The 19,165-nt window shown below is 44.0% G+C and overlaps 1 protein-coding gene across 7 annotated transcripts in view; it reads right to left on the bottom strand.

Moving 5' to 3' along the window:
* bcas3 (BCAS3 microtubule associated cell migration factor) overlaps positions 1-19,165 on the bottom strand; it is a 987,973-nt gene that overhangs the window by 919,336 nt on the left and 49,472 nt on the right. The gene's annotated exons all lie outside the window — the stretch shown is intronic.

The following is a 19,165-nucleotide window of genomic DNA, read 5'->3' as shown; positions in this document are numbered from 1 at the left end:
TCAGGAGTATTGGGCCTCCCTACTTGGAGGTATTCATCTGCACAAAGCACTTCTTACAATGGCAACTCTCCTTTGAATGGCATTATGCAGCATTTTCCCTTGTATCCCCTCAGCAGCTCCAACCCCCCCCCCAAAAAAAAGACACCAAACCAGACTACTGTCCTTCAGAAATCTGATCCTGCCCAGCTCTCTCAAATCTTCCACTGGGCAGAAAGTTACAATTAGCTGACACAACATTCCTAAGTTGGACAACATGGTTCCTTATCTCTAGCCAAAGCCAAAACACTCTTACCAGGACACACACAGAAAACTGCTAAAATAAAATGCTTCACAGCACAGCAGTAGAAATCTTAATCAGGTCATTATACTAGTTTCTTACAGAAATGAATAAATATCTCTGCCAGAATAGAGGTATCATATCTATTGAGTAGTACTTTTTGCTAATAAGCTATCGTATGTATTTATATTATATATTTTTTAATTATTTAGTTCTTTATATTATTGTGTGCGGGGTTTTTTTTGCACTGCATTGGATCTGGGGTAACAATTATTTTATCCTCCTTTACATTTGTGTACTGGAAACACAAAATGCTGCAGGAACCCAGCAGGTCACTCAGCAACCACGGAAAAGAATAAACAGTCAATGTTTCGGGCCATGACACTGAAGAAGGGATCCTCCAGCATTTTGTGTGTGTTGCTTTGAATCTTGTTTGCATGTGTTCCTGCTAATGACTCATGAATAAAATTGGAAATCTGTCATAAAAAGAAACTCTCTACCCACTCATTTCATCATTGCAAGGGACTTGTTAAGATTGCAACCCTCAATTAAATATTAGCAATATTAGGTATCTCCTTCTAAAGGACAACCTTGGAAAAGACGTGGAGAAAAGGCATCACTCCAAAAGAGAAAGAAAAATAGGGCCAGCGGGAAACAGCACAACGCAACCCAGCTCACAATATTCCATATATCTCATAGCAACTTCAGAGCAGAGGGTGAAAATGAGATGCCCCTCTGCCATTAAATGAGTTAAACAATCCAAGGTGCAGGGGGCTCAAAGCCAGAGAGTGAGAGAGAAGAAATGAACAATATGTTCAGATCTGCAGGGGGAAAAATATTATTTCCTGTTGACACCAGCATTTTCTTTGGCATATTAGCACCAATAACAGGAGGAATGCACTGTACAATTTCTGCACAATATCATTTGTTGCTTTCATTTGACAGGATTTAAAGATAAAGGCGAGATTGGTGTAAATTGCTTCCAGATTTAGGACAATGACTCCATAAAACAGACAAATGGTATATTAAGTTCAAAGTTTGCTGCCAAACTTTAAATTCCAGCTTACTCCTCAAGCCTGACTTTGTCAAAACTCTAGTCATTAAGACTTCTAATTGAGGTAGGTGAAATTAACTTTTAAAAAAATCACAACTGATAATTGATGAACTGAAAAAAAGAAGTACATAACAGCCAGCAGATTTTGCTGTTGCTTTTCCGGTTCCCAAACCTCAAGCTTTTCATTAGCAGCTTGGAACATCCAACTAAACACATGCAGACAGTATTCTGGTGCCACCTCTTGTTTAGTTACTGTACTGTAACTTTATATATTCAATAAAAATCGGCCCTCATAACTAAAATATATCAAGGTTTTAAGTTTCCTTTGTTGAAAGCAATATGCATTATAGTAGTAATAATGGACACTGCAACAACATTTCAGATTTCATTTGCATTCTTCACTATAGTAGAAAAAATTCTAGTAGTTACTAAATATGCATCATAAAACTGCTGGGGCTAATTTATAAAGATTAAAGATTTGCTTAATTTGATACATGTACATCAAAATATACAGTGAAATGTGTAACTTGCATCAACAGCTGAGGACGTGCTGGGAACAGCTCGCAAGTGACACCATGCTTCTGGCTTCAACATAGCATGCTCACAACTCACTAATTCTAACCTGTACGATTTTGGACTGTGGATGGAAACTGGAGCACCTGGAGGAAACCCACACGGTCATGGGGCGAATGTACAGATAGCTGTAGGAATTGAACCTGGGTCACTGGAGCTGTAAAGCATTACGCTAACCATACTACCATGCTGCCCCATGTATTGCAAATGAATATTTTTAAATGGAAGTAGTGCAAGTGAATGTCTTCAATTCCCCACTCAAATCAATTTCTTGTCCTATCCAACACTTCCTTGCTGAAACCTTTCTGAATTTTGGGCCATTCCAAGTTTGTGAAAGCAGTTAAATAAATATTAGTTTTTCTTCAGGTTGTCAGGTATTAAATATAATGCTGCATCAACTTTTCAAAGTTTACAGCATCTCTGACAAAAAAAGTTGTTCAATATCTGAATATAATGGCTCCATATGTCCTAGCAGCAGTGGGAATGCCTACCAGAGCCTCAGCACCACAGCAAAGGTACTGGCCAGAAATCCTGTACCTTACACACGACTCCCCATAGTCAAAGGAGGAAGAAACTCCAAAGGAAAAAACATTCCACAAACTGCTGCAGCTAGGTCAAAGTCATATGGCTAATCCCAGCAACATATTATCCAATAATCTGTCTTCACACATGCAATCATGTGGCCCAAGGAGATAAAATGAAAGAAAGATTGAAAGAACCAAGATTTTATGAATAAAAAACACTGAGTTCAATAAGAACTGGGTGAATATGGACCTCATTAAATTAAGTGAAGATGGCTTTTTGAAGGAGAAATGCTATGGCATTGCAAACCAAAAGCACATTTTGTTGACTTACCGTTCATCTTCTGTGCCAGGATGGAATATGCAGAAGATTGCCCATACAGAAAATAGTCAATGCTCACAAGAATCGATACTGTGTAATTTCTAGTCCTCATAAACGTTGGAAAGAAAGAAAGAAATGGCAACCTAACCTCACCTAGAATATAACAACACACACAAAATGCAGGAGGAACTCAGGAGGTCAGGCAACATCTATACAGTGTATGCAGGGGAATAAACCGTTGATGTGTTAAAAAAAAAATAGGGTCCTGACGAAGGGTCTCAGCCCGAAATGTCAATTGTTTATTCATTTCCATAGATGCTGCCTGATCTGTTGAGTTCCTCCAGCATTGTATGTGTATTGCTCAGGATTTTCAGCATCCATAGAACCTACTGTTTAAAACATGACAGATTCAATAGGGTCTTTTTCAGTAGTCAGGGTCTTTTAGTGGTTCCCAACCTGAGGTCCATGGACCCCTTGCTTAATGATATTGGTCTATGGCATTGAAAAGATTGGGAACCCCCTGCTTTAGATAGACAGGGCTTTTTCCACAAAGAGTAAAAGGTCAAATACTAGCGGGCATAGGTGAAAGAGAGAAAGGATAAGGGAGGTATGCAAGGCAAAAATTACCCCCCCCCCCAGAGATTGGTAGGTGCCTGAAACGCACTGCAATACTAGAAGCAGATTTAATAACAATATTTAAGAGACATTTAGACAGACAAATGAACAGGCATAGAGTAATACAGGCTGTGTGCAGGCAGATGGAATTAGTTTAAATTGGCATTGTGGTCATTGAAGAGATGGTGGGCCAAAAGCCCTGTACCTGCGCTACACTGTTCTACACACTGTGACAATTAATTTATCACACAATGACCAAAAAATCCATTGTAGGTTCATCAAAACTGCAAGAAGAATCTTCTGCTCTTCATTGCTGGCAGATAGACCAAGAAGAAAAACTTATTACTTTGGCCAAGAATAGAATCACTTGGTTAAAAAATCTGATTCAAGAAAAAATTCCATTTATTTCAACGCAATTTGTTCCAAATCAGGTTTTTACATTGTAAGAATTTGGTTGGCACAGTAGCGAATGCTTTACAGTGCCAGCATTTGGAGTTCGATTCCCAGCACTGTTTGTAAGGAGTTTGTATGTTCTCCCTGTAACCATGTGGGCTTTTTCCAGGTGTTCCATTTTCCTCCCACTTTCCTAAGACACACAGGTTCGTAAGTTGTGAACATGCTATACACTATTGGTGCCGGAAGCATGGTGGCATTTGTGACATCACAGCATTCCCTAGGACTCTGTTGGTCAATGGCACAAACAACACAATTCGTTGTATGCTTTGATGTACACGTGAAAAATAAAGCTGACCATTATCTTTATTATCGTGGAATGCAGTGAAATGAAAAATGAATTGAGAGATCACCTCTGAGAATTTTGTCAACATATTGTATGGACTGAAGTTTGCAATACAGTGGACTGCTTAATTAGTGAAAAGCAACATGAAGACATGAAGTTTCAGGAAAAATAAAGATGTCTTTAGTACTATACGTGCTAAGTTGAAGAGCAAAACATGCATGTGTTTGTTGCCCCTATATTTCTCTAAAAACTTATAACAAATAACATTATTCTGATGGTCCATGGCTATTTGAAAGCAAGAATCTTCTAACCTGTTTTGTGATTCTTAGCTCACCCTCCAGATACCCCATACAATATTTTGTAATCCTCGCACCATTATAAGTTGTTCTTTGGCTTAACAGCAAAGTGAAAAGGATCCAGAGAAGGTTCATGAGAATGATTACGGGAATGAAAATTTTAACGTATGAGGAGTGTTTGATGGCTCTGGGCCTGAATTCACTGGAATTTGGAAGAATGAGAGGGAAATCCCATGTTTCATATAATGGAGGAGTCTAGAGGTCACAGCCTCAGAACGGAGATAAGGAGGAATTTCTTTAGCCAGAGGATGGTGAATCTGTGGAATTTATTGCCATAGACAGCTGTGGAGACCAAATCATTAGGTATACTGTATTTAAAGTGGAGGCTGATAGGTTCTTGATGAGTAAGGGCGTCACGTCAAAGGTTACAGGGAGAAGGCAGGAGAATGAGTTTGAGCGGTATAATAAATCAGCAGGATCAAAAAGCAGAGCAGACTCGATGGGTCAAATGGCCTAATTCTGCTCCTATGTCTTATGGAAATTATCAGTGTCATGTTCAGTTGTCCAAATATTAGATTCCTTTCAAACAAAGATAGTTTCAGATCATTATTTGTTAGCCCAAGGTGGACATCGTATGTTCTTATGCTTTCAGAGGATCTGAATCTCCTTTTCTCAGATAATTGGACTGGGAATAACAGTGAGAGCATCTGAATTAAAAATAGTGCTGGATAGTAACCTGAGATGGATTGGCTGACTTAGGATTCTTCCTATTCCTATTAAGCCAAATAAACTATATTTTTATTTATTTTTTTATTTAGAAATATAGCACAGTAACAGGCCCTTCCAGCCCAATAAGCCTGCGCCATGTGACTAATTACAATTACAATTACACCCATGTGACTAATTAACCTTCTAACCCATCTGTATGACTTTGCAACGTGGCAGGAAACTGGAGCACTCAGAGGAAATCCATGCATTCACTGGCAGAACATACAAACTCCTCATAGAAGTTTACAGCAGAAATCTTTGATCTCAAAAGATTTTTTTTCTTTTTCTTTGGTCAATTTTCATACTTGAGTCAACCTCTGGCTTGACGAGACCATTCCAGGAAAAGTTTACAAGTTTTGTTAGTGTTTTCATTCTATTTGCCGAAGAGTAACCTTTATTGTGAAAGTCCCAACAACTTCACTCAAAGATCCTCAGAAAACCTAAAGATGAGCAACAGGATTTCCAGGACAGGAATTATTCCCAACTCTAAAACATTAATTATATGTCATTAAAGTATTTTCAGTCTCTAACATATTGTGCACCAAAGGATAAGACAATAAAGTGAATCTGAACTGCTTTCTGATGGGTAAAGCAATCAATTTTGGAAGCATACCTTGCAGCTAAGCAGCATTTCATTTTATTACATACCTCAAGGAGATCTTGTGACTTTCTTGTAAGAATGATGTAATGGTCTTTTGGAGGTCACCTGATGTAATTTTCCCGCCGATGTGAAGTCACGTGATATGTCCACCACGGGTATAAAAGGGAAGCCCCCTGGTGATGCAGTTAGGTTTTCCATCTAAAACGTTAGTCCGAGACTCCGTTCCGTTGCATATTTGCTTTATGACGCAGTTTCATTTTTAAAACGGAGTTTTACGTTCTATTGTAAGGTACGATAGTGCTGGACTGGCAGTTTACCCATTTCTGCCAGATTTGTTGATGTACTTTTTCAGTAGTATTGAAGAATGAAGACTTTATCGAAGTACAGGGCCTGAAGGATTAAGAGAAGTTGATATCGTTCGGCAATTTAACAAAGGATTGACCTTATTGAGTCTTCGTTGAAGAAGTAGCGACCTGCATCGAAGATAACTCCTGCCAAAAGAGCAAGGTAGTTCATGCAGGGTTTGCTCGCCAGAAGAAAGGTCAGTTGTTTTTAAGCCATTTATTTCCTTCATCGTGAATCCTTTGGACAGAACCAGCAGGAAAGTTGCGTCTATGAAGAAATCCTTCTCCAGAGAAGTCTCTCCCAATTGAATGTATAAATCTATTGGACTTCCGAATTTACCATTGTAAGAACTGTGTTTGACTTTACCGCTTTAAGAACTGTTTTCGCATTTATCGCTTTAACAACCAGTACTGAGTGGCGGTTTGTAGAGTTAATTTCCGATTAAGGTTTCCATTTGTTTTTTATTGTTTATCAGTGTTTAATAAATGTTTGGTTGTTTTTATATAACCTTACTCGATTGATATTCATTGTGGCCGGTTACGTAACAATTTGCATGTCTTCTTATTTCTTCTATTGGTTCTGTTTTCAGAACATTAGCAGCAACATAAATAGGCGGACTTTCTTTGCATCACCACCAGAGTACTATCATTTGGTCACCCCAGCTGAGTGTACTGGAAATTGGCTCGAGTGCTTTCAAATTGACTCCAAGGTAGACCACAGAGCAGATGGGATAAAAGCTAGCGGAAGGGAAGTGTTTCAGTGAAATTGACTAGCCAAGGAATTAATTATTAGAGAAATAAATATGAATTAAAACCAGCTGCATTTCAGTGCATTGCACTACATGATAGTTAGATGTGGTTACACATTCAAAGTTCCCAGAAGACAAGCTTCAAACTGAAAGGTGCCCCTGCAGGACACACATTATGGACAGCAACATTTTCACGAGATTAAGAAACATGACAGATATGGTGTGAAGAGAAGGGAGTACAAAGCAGGAACAGCATGAGACAGAGAAACACAGACAGACAGACAGATTGATTAATCAGATTAGCTTTATTTGTCACATGTACATCGAAATATACAGTGAAATGTGTTATCTGTATAAACAACCAACACATTCTGAGGATGTGCAGGGGAAGCCCACAAGTGTGGCCATGCTTCCTGCACCAACATAGCATGCCCACAGCTTACTAAACCATACATCTTTGGAACGTGGGAGGAAACCGGAGCACCCGGAGGAAATCCATGTGGTCACAGGAAGAATATACAAACGTCTTCCAGACAGCAGCAGGAATTTAATCCTGATCACTGGGACCGTAAAGCATTACACTAACTGATACATTACCAAAAGACACAAACAACTAAAGCAAAAATTGAGAAAACTGCAGGAAATCAATGGAAGAAACTACTCAGAGCTACACTGCCACATAAATATCCAAAATTTTAAAAAAGTTTAAAATAAAATCTGCAGGAACAACAGCATTTTGAGCATATTTTTGAAAAAATACTATTATGAAGACATGATTACTTTTACAATTGACATTGACACACCACAGAGATGTGTGCTTAGCCCACTGCTCTAATCTCTTTACACCCATGACTGTGTGGCTAGGCACAACTCAAATGCCATTAATAAATTTGCTGATGATACAACCATTATTGGCAGAATTTCAGATGGTGACGAAAACTGTAAAGATGAAGCCACACTCAGGTTGGAGGAACAACACCTTATATTCTGTCTGGGTAGTCTCCAACCTAATGGCATGAACACTGACTTCTCAAACTTCCGCTAATGCCCCACCTCCCCCTCGTACCCCATCCGTTATTTATTTATATACACACATTCTTTTTCTCTCTCTCTCTCCTTTTTCTCCCTCTGTCCCTCTCACTATACCCCTTGCCCATCCTCTGGGGTTTCCCCCCTCCCCCTTTTCTTTCTCCCTGGGCCTCCTGTCCCATGATCCTCTCATATCCCTTTTGCCAATCACCTGTCCAGCTCTTGGCTCCATCCCTCCCCCTCCTGTCTTCTCCTATCATTTTGGATCTCCTCCTACCCCTCCCACTTTCAAATCTCTTACTCACTCTTCCTTCAGTTAGTCCTGACGAAGGGTCTCGGCCCGAAACTTCAACTGTACCTCTTCCTATAGATGCTGCCTCGCCTGCTGCGTTCACCAGCAACTTTGATGTGTGTTGCTTGCATTTCCAGCATCTGCAGATTTCCTCGTGTTAGCAAGATACACCAGTTAATTGAATGGTGTCCTAGCAATAACTTTGCACACAATGTCAGAAAAACCAAAGAGCTGATTTTGGACTTCAGAAAGATCAAGACAAAGGAACACAAACCTATTCTCATAAGAGGGTTGAGAAGTGGAGAGAGTGAGCATTTTCAAATTCTTGGCTGTTAATATCTCTGAGGACCTAACCTGGATGCAACATATTGATGCAGCTATAAAAAAAGGTAAGCCAGCGGCTTATTTCATTAGAAAATTTGAAATTTCAGTTTGACAACTAAAACACTCAAAAACCTCAGCCTTCACCCTGCCTTGTGCAGCTGGATCCTGGACTTCCTGTCAGATTGCCGGCAGGTGGTAAGAATGGGCTCCCTCACCTCTGCCCCTCAGGGCTGTGTCCTAAGCCCCCTCTTTTCCTCTCTGTATACCCATGACTGTGTCGCCACCCACAGCTCCAATCTGCCAATTAAATTTACAGATGATGCTACATTGATTGGCCTCATCTCAAATAATAATGAGGCAGCCCACAGAGAAGAAGTCATCACCCTGACACAGTGGTGTCAAGAAAACAACCTCTCACTCAATGTCACAAAAACAAAGGAGCTGGTTGTGGACTACAGGAGGAATGGAGACAGGCTAAACCCTATTGACATCAATGGATCTGGAGTTGAGAGGGTGAACAGCTTCAAGTTCCTCAGTATACACATCACTGAGGATCTCACTTGGTCTGTACATACAGGCTGTATAGTGAAAAAAGGACAACAGTGCCTCTCTCACCTCAGATGGCTGAAGTAGTTCGGCATGAGTCCCCAGATCCTAAGGACTTCTTACAGGGACACAACTGAGAGCATCCTGGCTGGCTATACCACTGCCTGGTATGGGAACTGTACTTTCCTCAATCACAGGGCTCTGCAGAGAGTGGAGCGGACAGCCCAGCACATCTGTGGATGTGAACTACCCACTATTCAGGACATTGACAATGACAGATGGATAAAAGGTGCCCAAAGGATCTTTGGGGACCCGAGTCACCCCAACCACAAACTGTTCCAGCTGCTACCATCCGGGAAACAGCATCGCAGCATTAAAGCCAGGACCAACAGGCCCCAGGACAGCTTCTTCCACCAGGCCATCAGACTGATTAATTCACACTGACACAATTGTATTTCTAAGCTATATTGACTATTCTGTTGTACATCTTACTGTACATACTATTTATTACAAATTACTATAATTTGCACATTCAGACAGAGATGTAACGTAAAGATTTTTACTCCTCACGTACGTGAAGAATGCAAGAAATAAAGTCAATTCAATTCAATACAAATGTACCATGGAGAGCATTCTGACAAGCTGCATCATCATTTGGTATACGGGCTACTGCACAAGATCAAAGTAAATTGCAGAAACTTGTAAAATTAGTCAGCTCCATCATGGATGCTAGCCTCTGCAGTATACTTTATACTTATAATTTATACTTTATTGTCACCAAACAATTGATACTGGAACGTACAATCATCACAGTGATATTTGATTCTGCGCTTCCCGCTCCCTGGATTACAAATATTAAATATTAAAAATATTTAAAATAGTTAAAATTAGTAAATATTAAAAATTTAAATTATAAATCATAATGGAAAGTAAGGTCGTGCAAAAAAACCGAGAGGCAGGTCCAGATATTTGGAGGGTACGGCCCAGATCCCTTCAGCAGTCTTATCACAGTTGGAAAGAAGCTGTTCCCAAATCTGGCCATACAAGTCTTCAAGCTCCTGAGCCATCTCCCGGAGGGAAGAGGGACGAAAAGTCTGTTGGCTGGGTGGGTCATGTCCTTGATTATCCTGGCAGCACTGCTCCAACAGCGTGCGGTGTAAAGTGAGTCCAAGGATGGAAGATTGGTTTGTGTGATGTGCTGCGCTGTGTTCACGATCTTCTGCAGCTTCTTTCAGTCTTGGACAGGACAACTTCCATACCAGTTTGTGATGTACCCTAGAAGAATGCTTTCTACGGTGCATCTATAAAAATTAGTGAGGGTTTTAGGGGACAGGCCAAATTTCTTTAGTTTTCTCAGGAAGTAAAGGCGCTGGTGGGCCTTCTTGGCAGTGAACTCTTCTTGGTTGGACCAAGTCAGGTCATTTGTGATATTGACCCCGAGGAACTTAAAGCTTTTGACCTGTTCCACTTGCGCACCACCGATGTAACTTGGGTTGTGCGGTCCGCTACCCCTTCTGAAGTCAACAACCAATTCCTTCGTCTTGCTGACATTGAGGGATAGGTTATTGTCTTCGCACCATGCCACCAGGTTCTTAATTTCCTCTCTGTACTCAAACTCATCACTACCCAAGATACGGCCTACAATTGTTGTGTCATCAGTAAACTTATATATTGAGTTTGATGGAAACTTGGCTACACAATCATGGGTGTACAGTGAGTACAGCAGGGGGCTGAGTACACAGCCTTGTGGGGCACCGATGCTCAGAGTGATTATAGAGGAGAGCTTTTCCCCTATTTTTACAGCCTGGGTCCTGTCTGTGAGGAAGTTGAAGATCCAGCTGCAGATCTGAGTGCTAAGGCCCAGGTTCCGGAGCTTAGGAATCAGTTTATTTGGAATGATGATATTAAAGGCAGAGCTGTAGTCAATGAAAAGGAGCCTTACGTATGCGTCTTGATTCTCCAGGTGTTCTAAGGAGGAATGTAGGGCCAGAGAGATGGCATCTGCCATTGACCTGTTGCTCCAGTAGGCGAATTGCAAAGCATCGAGGTTGACCAGTAGGCTGTGGTTGATGTGTGCCATAACCAATCTCTCGAACCACTTCATAGCAATTGATGTCAGAGCCACAGGTCGATAGTCATTCAGGCATGCCACCTTGCTCTTCTTCCGCACCGGGATTATCGTTGCCTTCTTAAAGCACGAGGGGATCTTAGACTGAAGCAAGGAGCAGTTGAAGATGTCAGCAAACACTCCAGCTAGCTCGCTTGCACAAGCCCGGAGAACCCGTCCCGGGACGCCATCTGGGCCCGTCGCCTTCCTTGGATTTATCTTCTGGAAGGCCCTTCTAACGTCTTCCTCGGTGATGATGAATCTCGATGCCACCAGGTCCGATTCATCCAGAGGGAGCGGGACGCTCCTCTTCTGTTCAAATTTTGCGTAGAATACGTTAAGTTCATCAGGAAGAGAAGCGCCACAGTTATTGATATTCCCAGCCTTTTCTTTGCACCCAGTGATCTCATTTAGACCCTGCCATAGTCTACTGCCATCCCTCTGGTTAGCCTGGGCTTCCAACTTGGCTTGATATTGCCTCTTGGCACCCTTAATGGCTTTCCGGAGTTCACGCCTGGATTCCGTGTAGCAACTGGTATCCCCAGACCTAAAAGCCGCAGCTCTAGCCTTTAAAAGGGACTTGACCTCATAGTTCATCCAAGGTTTCTGGTTAGGGAATACCCGGATTGTCTTGCGAGACACACAGTCCTCCGTGCATTTCCAAATAAAGTCCGTGACAGCTGAGGCATACTCATCGAGGTTAGCTGCTGAGTCCTTGAATACTAACCAGTCCACCTATTCAAAGCAGTCACGGAGGACCTCATCCGTTTCCTCCGTCCAACGCGACACTACTTTTGACATGGTAACCTCCCACTTCAGTTTCAGTTTTTAAGCCGGGACGAGGAGTACGGCCTGATGGTCTGATTTTCCAGAGTGAGGTCGTGGGACAGAACGGTAGGCATCTTTGACTGCTGTGTAGCAGTGGTCAAGTATATTCGGGCCTCTAGTGGGGCAGGAGACATGTTGGTATAACTTTGGCAGCCCCTTTCTGAGGTTGGCCTGGTTAAAGTCCCTGGTTGTAATGACCAAAGCTTCCGGATACCTGTTCTCAAGTTCACTGATGTTAGTATACAGTATGGTCAGAGCACACTCCACGTCCGCCTGGGGGGAAATGTAGACCACTGTCAGTATGACCGAGGTGAATTCCTGTGGCAGATAGTACGGGCGACACTTCACCGACAGGTGTTCCAGGTCTGGGCTGCAGGAGCTTGTCAGTGTCGCTGTGCCCGAGCACCACGCAGTGTTGATCAGTAGGTAGACACCACCTCCCCTCGTCTTGCCCGAAGACGCCATGCGGTCCATCCGATGAATTGAAAATCCCTCTGGTCGGCTGTCACAGTCAGGAGTGGCAGGGGAGAGCCAGGTCTCGGTGAAACAGAATACACAGCAGTTCTGCATCTCCCTGCAGTAGGTGAGTCTCCCTTTAAGATCATCCACCTTGTTCTCTATGGCTTGCACATTAGCTAGTAGGATGGTGGGCACAGGAACCCTGAAGCCCCTCAGCTTCAACCTGACCAGCAGCCCTGCTCCTTTCCCATGCTTCCTCGGTAAATAGTGCATCTTTCCGGGTTTCCATCGATGCAGTGTGTTGTTGTCAGCTCTTTTTCGAGGTTGGTGGACGCACCCCACATGAATCAATCGGCGGGTCGTGTAGTCAGGCACTCCGGGTCGAGCCGAGTGATGGGGGAGACTCCACTGCCACTTCCAGCTGCCGGGGGCCTGGGCTGTCGATTGGGTCGGGCCCCGAAACCGACACTTAATCCCAGATGGCCGGGCTCCTGGCTGAAACAAGTCCGCAAGCCGAGTCATGGTTGCGGAGGCCTCCGCTCCAGCCAAGCCTCGGACTCGATTTCCAAGGTTGGCAGCGGAGGCCTCACTTCCGGCAGCTATGGATGGCCACCAGCGAGGCTTTATGGTGGTCGCTCCGGGGAAGCGTCTGGGGCACCTTGAGGTCTCCGCCGTCACCTCTGTGTGATCGTCTGCTCCGGAGAGGTGCTGGTCGGAATGGGCCGTGTCTCCAAGCGCTCCGGCACGGTAGCAGGCCGCGGGTCTCCAGGAACGTGGTGGGCCTCGCTGGTCAGGTCCAGGTGCGGTCCGGAGTTTAAGAAACAATTCTGGTGCAGTGGTCTCCAGCTGGGTCAGTAGCTTCGCCAGGGTGTTGTTGATCTTGCTAGATGTAGCAGATTGGAGGTTTAGAAGGGTTTCTCAGGTATAGGATAGTGGAGAGGGCAGTTTGCTCGGGAGAGCATGCGCAAAGTCACCAGTTACCAGCGCCATCTTTCTTTGGGACTACAAGTATCCAAGACATCTTCAAGGAGCGATGGCTTAGAAAGGCGGAGTCCATCATGAAAGGAACCCCCCCACACACACACTCAGGACACACCCTCTTCTCATTGTTACTGTCGGGAAGGAGGTACAGAAGCCTAAAGACACACATACACAGTGACTTAGGACAGCTTCTTCACCTCTGCCATCTGATTTCTAAATGGACATTGAACCCATGAACACTACCTCACTACTTCTTATTTGTTTTTTTTGTACTACTTATTTTAATTTAACTATTTCAGAAACATTTATATTTACTGTAATTCAGCTTTTTTCTCATTTATCATGTATCTTATTTATCATGTATCTCATTGCCGTAAAGTTAACAAATTTCATGACATATGTCGGTGATATTAAATCTGATTCCGCCTCTGATCCCAGCTCTCAAGATTCCAGCCTTGAACTCCAGGCCGGGTCTTTATGTGCTGCTGTTGTGACTCCCGTCTCCCCTTCCCCCACCACCACTCCGCAGCCCCGTCTTCCTCAGATCCCACCGTCAACTCCTGGGCCCTCAGAGGCTTCCTCTTCCTCTCACCCCAACCCTCCCCTCTCCATTGACACACCCAGCCTCCCCCCTCGCCCCTCTGATCCCAGCTCTCATCCGTGCTGGGTCTTTACCATCCCCTCCAACCTTCAACTGTCGGAGGCAGAACGCTCTGTTCTCAGTAAGGGCCTCACGTTTGTCCCCCTTCGCCCACACCTCAGCGAGTTCTGTGTTCGCCATGATGCGGAACTTTTCTTCCGCCATCTCCGTCTCCGAGCCTACTTCTTCGGCAAGGACTCTTCCACCCCCACCGATGACCCCTTCTCCCATCTTCAACCCTCCTCTTCTTCATGGACACCCCGCTCTGGTCTTCTGCCTGTTCTGGATCTCTTTATCGCTAATTGCCGACGGGACATCAACCGTCTCAACTTCACTGCACCTTGTCCCCATTCCAACCTCACTCCTTCGGAACACTCTGCTCTCCACTCCCTCCGCACTAATCCTAATCTTATTATTAAACCCGCCGATAAGGGGGGTGCTGTTGTAGTCTGGCGTACTGACCTCTACCTTGCCGAGGCACAGCGACAACTCGCGGATACCTCCTCTTATTTACCCCTCGATCGTGACCCCACTAAGGAGCACCAGGCCATTGTCTCCCACATCATCACCGACTTTATCCGCTCAGGGGATCTCCCATCCACTGCTACCAACCTTATAGTTCCCACACCCCGCACTTCCCGGTTCTACCTCCTACCCAAGATCCACAAACCTGCCTGTCCTGGCCGAACTATTGTCTCAGCTTGCTCCTGCTCCACCGAACTCATTTCTGCATACCTCGACACTGTTTTATCACCCCTTGTTCAATCCCTTCCGACCTATGTTCGTGACACTTCTCACGCTCTTAAACTTTTCAATGATTTTAAGTTCCCTGGCCCCCACCGCTTTATTTTCACCATGGATGTCCAGTCCTTATATACTTCCATCCCCCATCAGGAAGGTCTTAAAGCTCTACGCTTCTTTTTGGATTCCAGACCTAATCAGTTCCCCTCTACCACCACTCTGCTCCGTCTAGCGGAATTAGTCCTTACTCTTAATAATTTCTCCTTTGGCTCCTCCCACTTCCTCCAAACTAAAGGTGTAGCTATGGGCACCCGTATGGGTCCTAGCTATGCCTGCCTTTTTGTTGGGTTTGTGGAACAATCTATGTTCCGTGCCTATTCTGGTATCTGTCCCCCACTTTTCCTTCACTACATTGATGACTGCATTGGCGCTGCTTCCTGCACGCATGCAGAACTCATTGACTTTATTAACTTTGCCTCCAACTTTCACCCTGCCCTCAAGTTTACCTGGTCCATTTCCGACACCTCCCTCCCCTTTCTGGATCTTTCTGTCTCTGTTTCTGGAGACAGCTTATCCACTGATGTCCACTATAAGCCTACTGACTCTCACAGCTATCTGGACTATTCCTCTTCTCACCCTGTCTCTTGCAAAAATGCCATCCCCTTCTCGCAATTCCTCCGTCTCCGCCGCATCTGCTCTCAGGATGAGGCTTTTCATTCTAGGACGAGGGAGATGTCTTCATTTTTTAAAGAAAGGGGCTTCCCTTCCTCCACTATCAACTCTGCTCTTAAACGCATCTCCCCCATTTCACGTACATCTGCTCTCACTCCATTCTCCCGCCACCCCACTAGGAATAGGGTTCCCCTGGTCCTCACCTACCACCCCACCAGCCTCCGGGTCCAACATATTATTCTCCGTAACTTCCGCCACCTCCAACGGGATCCCACCACTAAGCACATCTTTCCCTCCCCACCTCTCTCTGCATTCCGCAGGGATCGCTCCCTACGCAACTCCCTTGTCCATTCGTCCCCCCCATCCCTCCCCACTGATCTCCCTCCTGGCACTTATCCGTGTAAGCGGAACAAGTGCTACACATGCCCTTACACTTCCTCCCTTACCACCATTCAGGGCCCCAAACAGTCCTTCCAGGTGAGGCAACACTTCACCTGTGAGTCGACTGGGGTGATATACTACGTCCGGTGCTCCCGATGTGGCCTTTTATATATTGGCGAGACCCGACGCAGACTGGGAGACCGCTTTGCTGAACATCTACGCTCTGTCCGCCAGAGAAAGCAGGATCTCCCAGTGGCCACACATTTTAATTCCACATCCCATTCCCATTCTGATATGTCCATCCACGGCCTCCTCTACTGTAAAGGTGAAGCCACACTCAGGTTGGAGGAACAACACCTTATATTCCGTCTGATGGCATGAACATCGACTTCTCTAACTTCCGCTAAGGCCCCACCTCCCCCTCGTACCCCATCTGTTACTCATTTTTATGCACACATTCTTTCTCTCACTCTCCTTTTTCTCCCTCTGTCCCTCTGAATATACCTCTTGCCCATCCTCTGGGTCCCCCCCCCTTGTCTTTCTTCCCGGACCTCCTGTCCCATGATCCTCTCGTATCCCCTTTTGCCTATCACCTGTCCAGCTCTTGGCTCTATCCCTCCCCCCTCCTGTCTTCTCCTATCATTTTGCATCTCCCCCTCCCCCTTTCAAATCCCTTACTCACTCTTCCTTCAGTTAGTCCTGACGAAGGGTCTCGGCCTGAAACGTCGACTGCACCTCTTCCTACAGATGCTGCCTGGCCTGCTGCGTTCACCAGCAACTTTGATGTGTGTTGCTTAAATCTGATTCTGATTCTTTTAGACTACAAACTCTTTAATACTCATAATGGGATTAAATTTATTCAGTTCAGAGAGGATATCTTCCATTACACTATTTCAATAATTAACTGAATTCACTAACTTCTTATTTATATGCTTATATCACACACATTAACATAGATTCACTGATTTTCTTCAGGAGCTAACTGGGAATAAGATCATTCGTTCTCACAGACCTTTGCTGACACAGATCTCCAAGAACAAATGCTTGAGGCAGATCAATTTAGAATCTGAAGAAGGCATATGGATTCTACTCAAATCATTAGCTCTGCACTTTATGCAGTATCTGACTTTCCCCTCAGATTCGGAGCCATGCTGCACAGTCGTAGCATTTTCTGGTTTTAATTTCGAATGACCTGCATTACTAGGATTTTCCATCAAATCCAAGAACATTCTGTCTTAAGGGAAAAGCATGCCTGGAACATCTTGAATGCAGAGATTTTAGTGATATAAACAGATGCAGTACATGGGACAAAACATGTCCTTGAGGCAAAATCATTTTCGTCAGATCCTTTCACAAACGAAGCAGGCTGCACTGTTAATAGTCTACAGCAAAGCTTCCCAACCTGGGGTCTGTGGACTACTCGGTTAATGGTAAAGCTCCATGGTATAAGAAAGGTTTGAAACCCCTGCTCTAGAGGATAAAGTTCAATGTAGAGTGCACCAGAGCTGATCATATTGAAATAAACATCCCAAAACACATGGATCAGAGAAGTCATCAGAAATTGTAATATATTATTATAAAAAGACCAAAGTCTTCTAGAGATCCCATTTAAATGGCCAAACAACTGCTCTGCACTATATACCCAGTTACCACTTTATTAGGTACCTCCTGCACCTAATAACTGAGTGTATGTTCTTGGTCTTCTGCTGCTGCAGCCCATCTACTTTAAAGTTCAATGTGTTGTGGCTTCAGAGTTGCTTTTCTGCACACCACTGCAACTTAGATCACATTTCTTCCCCATTCTGATGTGTGATCTGAACAACAACTGAACCTCTTAACCATGTCTGCATGCTTTAATGTATTGAGTTGCTGCTGCATGATGGGCTGATTAGATATTTACATTAACAAGCAGGTGTACCCAATAAAGAAGCCACTGAGTGGGCATAATCATAATCAGTAAACGTATGCCCAAAAACTTCTTGGTGGTGATGGCCAAAGAACCAAATTTGATGAAGACATCAAGCAGAATGCCAACAGTGTCATGTCATCTTTCAATACAAGACAGACAAATAGAACTTTGCACCCAAGATCATTACAGCTGGCCATAATAGTCAATTTCAATGTATGTGCTCCACAGAAGACTGCGTCCAGCTCTCCTCATCTCACCCCATCAGCATATCCAACAATCCTTTATCTGGCTTTCATTTCCTTGAAATGAACAGAAACTGGTTACCTCAAACTAATTCTTGTGCCAGAGGGCTTCGCATTCTAGTTATTCTCTGTTTCTACTTAATTCCATATAAGATTTATTAGTAATTATATTTATGGTCCATAAACTTTGATCTTGCCTACAAGTTGCAACATCTATTTTAACAATCCTACAGAAGGATGTTGATTTAGAAAAGATAGGCATCTTTCCCATACCTCCCTGCTGAACAATCTCATTCTTCAAAATGAAAAAGATCGAGACCTAGTGTTTTCAATCTCTCCTCATATCTCTGCCATCCCAAAAAAGTTTGTCACATTTCTCCAATAGCAAGTATACGTTTTTTAAGAAGGTAGGAAAAGCAATATTGTAAACAATACTTCAGGTCTGGATCCACCAACTATGTCCGGACATTGTACTGTGGTCAACCAAAGACAAGAAAATAATTCTGGTTGAGCTGACTGTGCCGTGGGAGGAGGGATGGGAAGAGGCCCACGAGAGAAAGGCCTTGAAGTACCAGCCCTTACTGCAGGAGTGTAAAGACAAGGGATGGCAGGCATGGTTGTTCCCTGTGGAGATCAGCTGCAGAGGTTTCCCAGACAAATCAGCATGGCGGTTGTTGTCAGATCTGGGCCTGGACGAAAGGAGCAAAAAATAAGTAGCTCGTAGGATGGAGGAAGAGGCAGAACGAGCCTCTTGTTGGATTTGGAGTAGGCAAGAGGAGGGGAGCCGGAAGCCAGGAGCAGATGGGCAGTGATTTGGCCACCACTGCCGGCCACCAACTGCAGAGTGTCGTGGTTAGGGTCGAAACACTCTGTGAATGTTGGGAACCACCTGTGACATCTGCTCCTGGCTGAAGGCTACAGTTACCTTATAAGGTAACTGGAGAATGCTCCCCAACAGGTGTATGTAACAAGCAAGCATCTTTCCCATACCTCCCTGCTGAACAATCTCATTCTTCTAAATGAAAAAGATTGAGACCTAGTGTTTTCAATCCCTCCTCATATCTCTGCCATCCCAAGCAAGTTTGTCACATTTCTCCTATAGCAAGTATACATTTTTATTTAAAAGGTAGGAAAAGCAACATTGCAAACAATACT

This window comes from Mobula hypostoma, chromosome 23 (assembly GCF_963921235.1).
Source record: "Mobula hypostoma chromosome 23, sMobHyp1.1, whole genome shotgun sequence".
Classification (NCBI taxonomy): domain Eukaryota; kingdom Metazoa; phylum Chordata; class Chondrichthyes; order Myliobatiformes; family Myliobatidae; genus Mobula; species Mobula hypostoma.
This window is presented reverse-complemented; position numbering and strand designations above follow the sequence as displayed.